Below are 6,838 nucleotides of genomic sequence, written 5' to 3'. Positions count from 1 at the left end.
GTTTCTTTAAAAGGCTGTCTGGCACCAAGGTGATAATGCTTGATATAGTCACTTTAGAAAACAGTTTGGCAATTTTTTAAAAAGTTAAACACATACTTACCCTAAGATTCAGCAATACCATTCTTGGGAATTTGCCCCAGGGAAATTAAAACTTCGGTTCACATGAAACCTGACCACATAAAAAACCTGTCCATGCGTGGTCATATAAGCTTTACTCATAACTGCACCAAAGTAGAAACAACCTAAATTGTCTTCTCTAGGTGAATGGATACATCCCGATGGTACATGGGAATGCTGCTCAGTGATTTAAAAAAAAAAAAAAAAAGAACAAACCACTGATACACACAACTTGAATGGACCCCGAATACATTATACTGAGTGACAGAAACCAGTCTCCGAAGGTTCATACTGTATAATTCCTTTTATATGACATTATCAAGAGACAAAAGGAAGGTGATGGAGAGCAAACCAATGGTTGCCAGGGTTTGGGGTAGGGGAGGATGTGACTAAAGGCAACATGAAGGAGGTTTTTTGTGATGATGGAACAGTTCTGCCACTTGATTGTGGCAGTGGCAGTGAGTGTAGGAATATATATATATATATACACCTTATACATATATATACACATATATATATCCTATATATAGACCCTATACATATATATACACACCCTATACATATATATATCCTATATATACACCTTATACATATATATATCCATATATATATATCCATATATATATCCATATATATATCCATATATATATATCCATATATATATATATCCATATATATATATATATCCATATATATATATATATATATATATCCTATATATACACCCTATACATATATATATACACATACCCTATATATACACCCCCAAAAAGTCAATTGTACAGTATGATGATTTAAGACTTTTTAAAAAAAATTCTTTAATACATATAAAGAAGGAGTGCTTGATATGGCTTTTGGAGACCTAGGTACCACTTCTTGGCAGGTGACATTCATTCATCCATTCACCCATCACCCATCAGTGAGCCATGCATTCATGCCAGGTAGCTATTACGAATGCACAGACAGAAGGCAGAGTTTCTGCTCATAATGAACTCATCCAGTGGAGGAAATCCAGGCTTATATCCATGATTTTAAGATGGTTTCATAGAGATATGTACAACGGTGGGATGGAGACACCTAGGAGGGGACCCCAAGTAACACTGGGAAGGTCAAAGATGGCTTTGCCCTCAGAGCCTGTTTCCTCACTTAGAAGTTTGGAAGAAACAGCTCTTCTGGCCTCATCTGTTCTAGAGGCTTGTTTGGGGAATTAAGTTTAGAAGAAGACGCGTGACCTATAGAACATGGTCATACAAGAGTCTTACGATCATTCAGATTCAGAAGAAGCTCCTTGCTGTCTCGGAAAAAATGGGTGGTTTTAAGAATAAAGATTTTGTAGGTAACATTACAGCAGGGAGAAGAAAACAGGAAGTCTCTGAATCTTTCCAGGCTGTTTTGAAAAATGTTTTTGTAAATTTGTTTTAAAATTTTTTCAATGAAAACTGAATTTTACTTCTATTCAAGCTTTCCCCTGCTGTGCTAACAATTTGATTTCTACAACATTGGCTGGAAGTGAAAATAAAACAGACCTGTTGTGGAAGTTATAAACCAAAATCAGACGTGATTTTTTTCCTACTATTCATCCTAAAAGATCTTTCAGACTTTCATTTTTGTTTTCCTGTAAGAAAATAGGTCTATAACCAATGGGCAGAAGTTGAAGGTACGCATTATTTTTGCTCATACCTAGAAAAAATTTTTAAAGTAATTTTTTTTTATAGTTACATATCTTACAGTTGACCCTTGAACAGCAAGAGTTTGACCTGTGTACATTAATTTATATATATATATATACACACACATAAATTTATATATATATAAATTATATATTATATATACGTATTTTCTCTTCCTTATGATTTTTAAATAAAATTTTCTTTTCTCTAATTTATTATATGAAGATAGTATACAATGCAAATAACCTAAAAATATGTGTTGACTATTTATGTTTTCAGTAGGGCTTTGGTCAACAGTAGGCTATTAGGGGCAGCTGGGTGGCTCAGTCAGTTGAGTATCTGACTCTTGATTTCAGCTCAGGTCATGATCCCAAGATCGTGGGATCTACCCACAGTAGGCTCAGTGTGGAGCCTGCTTAAGATTCTCTCTCTCTCCCTCTGCCCCCCTTCCCTCCTCTCTCTCTCTCTCTCTCTCTCTCTCGCAAATAAAATTTTTTAAAAAAATCAGTAGGGGACGCCTGGGTGGCTCAGTCAGGTAAGCATCCGACTTCCGCTCAGGTCATGATCTCTCGGTCCGTGGGTTCGAGCCCCGCGTCGGGCTCTGTGCTGACAGCTCAGAGCCTGGAGCCTGTTTCGGATTCTGTGTCTCCCTCTCTCTCTGACCCTCCCCCATTCATGCTCTGTCTCTCTCTGTCTCAAAAATAAACATTTAAAAAAATTTTTTCAAAAATCAGTAGGCTATTAGAGTTAAGTTTGGGGGAGTCAAAATTTATACCTGGATTTTCAACTGCACAAGGGGCTGACACCCCTAATCCCCACATTGTTCAAGGTCAGCTGTATTCAAGTCATCCAGAAAATCTATGCTAATGCCAGCACTCCAACCCAGGTGTATAAATTACAAGCACAAGAGGTAGATGGAGAGAAGATACTTGTAACAAAGTTAGTAACTGTTCAGGAACAGAATATAGTAGAGCATGCATAAATCAATAACAAAAAGAAAATGGTTAAAAGTTAGCAAAAGAAATAAGCAGGTAATTCACAAAAGAAAAAGTACAAAGACCAATCAAATACAAAAAAATACTCAGCGCAAAATAATACAAGGTACCTTTTTTTATTCATCGGAAATAAAAATTGAAAAGATTGATAATAGAAAAGGTTGAATGTGGATAAATATGGGTCTGGTACATTGTTTAAGAGAGTACATATGGGCACCACATTTTGCAGGGAAATGCGGTGGTATCTTTTATATTTTAAAAAATGCACATATTCTGTGCCCCAGCAATGCCAGGTTTGGGGGTTCTTCTAGGCAAAAATCTGCTCGTGTGCTTGACAAGTATGTATGAAAGTGTTCACTGTGGCTTTGTCTGCAGGAACAAACATCTAAGAACAAGCTAAAGTCACTTAGTAAGCAAATGGTAATTTTGGCACATACATCTACACAGTAGTTTAAAAGAATGTGTCAAATCTACATAGGTTAAAAAGCCTCTAAGATGATTCTAAAGTGAAAAAAGAAAAAGTTGCAAGACAGTATCATTTGAGTAAATACCCAATAACACAAACAATACCAAGTAATTTCCAAAGGTACATGGATGGGTATTTAATGATAAAAGAAAGATATGAAATGAACTGGTAACAATAGTTATTTCTAGAAAGGATCTTGGAATTAAAATTTTTTTAAATGTTTATTTTTGAGAGAGAGGGACAGAGTGCCAGCAGGGGATGAACAGAGAGAGAGAGACGCAGAATCCAGAGCAGGCTCCAGGGTCTGAGCTGTCAACACAGAGCCGGACATGGGGCTCAAACCCACGAACTGTGCAATAGCGACCTGAGCCGAAGCCGGACGCTTAACCGACGAAGCTACCCTGGCGCCCCGGAAGGGTCTTGGAATGAATTGGTCAAAGGGACATTACCTCTAATGTTTGGGTTTTCACTAAAAAAAATCTACTCCTGGGGGACCTGGGTGGCCCAGTCGGTTGAGTATCTGACTTCTGCTCAGGTCATGATCTCACAGTTCATGAGTTCAAGTTCCGCAACAGGATCTTTGCTGTCAGCGCAGAGCCTGCTTTGGAACCTCTGTCTCCCTCTCCCTGTGCCCCTCCCCCTCTTGCTCTCTCTCTTAAAACTAAACATTTTTTTAAAAAAAGGAAAGAAAATGTACTCCTGTATGACTTCTTCATTAACAATACTTAAACTAAGAGAAAGAAACAAGGTGTAGCTGAACTCCAGAGCCTAAGGATATGGTCACACTGGCTCTTAATCTATGGTCTGTGGTTAGAGTTCAGCAAATTTGGGAACTTCCTGAAACAGTGTCACAACCATCTGCTTTGAGGAGTGTGCATTTTTCCTCAGGTGGAAAACGGAGGTCAAGAACCACTTTAAGAGAACATGTTCCTATTCTGTTGTGGCCTTGGCAGAGTTCCTCAGCTTCTCTGGAAAATGGGGATCATAGCAGTTGGTGCCTCATGACGTTAAGGTGAGGATTACATGAGCTGATGTGGATGAAGCTCTTGAAATGGAAGTCAATGGACAGTAGCTATTATTACTGCTTTCATTGTTGCTGCTACTGTTGATGGCTTGGGAAGAGCGCCTCATTCAAGAGACTTGAGTTCTCACAACAGTTGTATCAGAAGCAAAATTAGGGAGACGATTCCATCTGGTCTGAAAATAATACAATTTCAGACTCCTACTAAATTTTCTTCCATCCCTAAGAATGATAAAATGACATTCAGTGACATAAGTCCTCCCATCTGTTCATCCTTTTACGTAACAAACATTCAGTGAATGCTTACAATGTGCTAGACTTTGTAGGAACAGCTGGAAATGTGACTGCAGAAAACATGGCTGACAGGAGCCCTGCCCCCCAGGAGCTCGGGCCCCCGGTGGAGGCATCGCCGCCGAGTGAGCTCTGATTCCAGGAGCTTAGGTGCTATAATTACTCTGTGACCCTTTAGGGGCTTCCTAAGATAACCGAATTTCAGATTCGAGCTTTTATCATCAACAGGCATAGACATTTTATTTTTTAATCCTTAAATCTGACATGTCTCCTTTACTCTACTGGGCCACGAAGGGGGCGGAGATCAAGGGTTCCCTTCTGACCCTACTTTCAGCAGTCATTAGGCCAGCTCAGCGTTATGGTGCTTAAACATTTCAAGGCACTTGTGCTTCCAATTGCTTTTACTTTTAGCCCAGTTAATGGATTTGGTAGCTGTTACAATCCCAAAATAGCGAGTGGACACGTGGGTGGGTCAGATGCCAGGCGGGCACAAGTCTCTAAAAGGTTCCCGTAAGAGCGATGCTTCTGGTTCCCCACACCTCTGAGGCATGTGAACTTCGGGTTTTTAGTGACCTAACCGTGGGCAGCGGCCTGGTCCTGGGACCGTTGGAAGACTTACTGACAGTGATGATAATGATAATGGATGGGACATTTTGGCACCCAGAGCTGGGACACAGGCCGCCACCACCCCCCAGAGAAGCACACCCAGGGGGCTTTTGTCTTTTAACTTAGGAAGGAGAAAGAGGTTTGGATGGGGGAGCGCCACAGGAGAGCAGGGAGGTGAAGGGCCAGGGTGGGTCTTCGGACAGGATAAGGCACTGAAGAAACATTGGTGCTCAGAGTAAGTGGTACTTTTATTACTCACACAGAAAGGTCTTTAGAGTCCCTACAGAACTTCCAAACAAATGCCTCCTCCCAAGGATCCTCACGTAACTCTGTGAGTTTCATATTATACCAGTACCTTGTGGATGAGAAACTGGAAATTCAGAGGGATGAAGGGCAAGGGTGGAACCCAGCGGAGGCCAGATCGTGGAGACGGCACCGTAAAGACACCCCTAGGTCCTTGCTTGTTCACCTCATAGCAGCTGCCTTTTGGTGTCCTGTTCTGAGCGGTCCTCAGTGACCCTAAGAGGGAGTGGGGAAATTCTGGGGTGCCTGGGTGGCTCAGCGGTTAAGCGTCTGACTCTTGATTTCGGCTCAGGTCATGATCTCACAGTTCGTGAGTTCAAGCCCTGCGTGGGGCCTGTGCTAATGGTGTGAGGTCTGTTTGCAATTCTCTCTCTCCCTCGCTCTCTGCCCCTTCAGTGCTCTCTCTCTCTCTCTCTCTCTCTCTCTCAATAAACAAATAAACTTAAAAAAGAGAGAGAGAGAGAGAGTGGGGAAATTCTGAACTAATTTTTGTCTTCCTGCTCACTCTCAAGTTACCAGAACGTCTGGCCACAAGTATCTTCCCCAGTGTCTATCATACGCGACGAAATTCCATTCTGAGATTCATGCCCTTGAGTCTTAAAGGCACACCAGCCCCTCAGCAACTGTGCAGAGACCCCAGTGAGAGAGGGAGTCAGCCAGTTACTGGTCTCTGTTCCCATCAGGCTTGACAGTTGTTAGGGTGGCGTTGATGGGGGAGCCGTGAAAGGAAAGGAGTATAGATGTTGGCACCGACCTCACTCGGGTCTCAGCATTAATTTCTGCAAAAGGAAGTCATGACAACACAGAGGCATAACTTCCTATGGTTTCATGAGGAATGGTCCTGGATGCTTACACTGAGTTACAAAACACTGATGTACAAAACAGACACAGCCCTTGTCTCGGTGAAGCTTCAGGCTAGTGGGGCAAACACATGCATGTAATATTACAAGCCATCATCAGTGTAAGAGCAGAATAAATGAAAAGAAGAGACCTGGGAGACACGTGAACATCCGGCGGGGAAGCCTGCCCTAGTCTGGGTCCGAGGGGAGAGAGAGATTGTGGTGCCTTCTTGGTGGGTGGAGCCTAATGAGAGAGAGGGAGCAGGCAGCACAGCACAGGCTGAGAAGACAAGGTGGGCAGAGACCCTGGGGGTCCAGGAAGAAAGTGGGCCCCGAAGCATGACAGGGAGGGAGAAGGAAGTATGTCTGACCCACAGAGTGGGGGAGGGGATGAGGAAGAGGGGAAGACAAAGCCACAGTGGAAGGAAGGTGCCATCCATTCAGGGCCTTACTGGGTTGGAGAGTTTCAGGTAGGCAGTGACATCCTGACCTGCATTCTGAAAGCCCCACTCGAGTTAGTGCATGAAGAG

Source organism: Panthera onca, chromosome B1 (genome assembly GCF_046562875.1).
Source record: "Panthera onca isolate mPanOnc1 chromosome B1, mPanOnc1 haplotype 2, whole genome shotgun sequence".
In the NCBI taxonomy this organism is placed as follows: Eukaryota; Metazoa; Chordata; class Mammalia; order Carnivora; family Felidae; genus Panthera; species Panthera onca.
Note: the sequence above shows the minus strand (reverse complement) of the source record.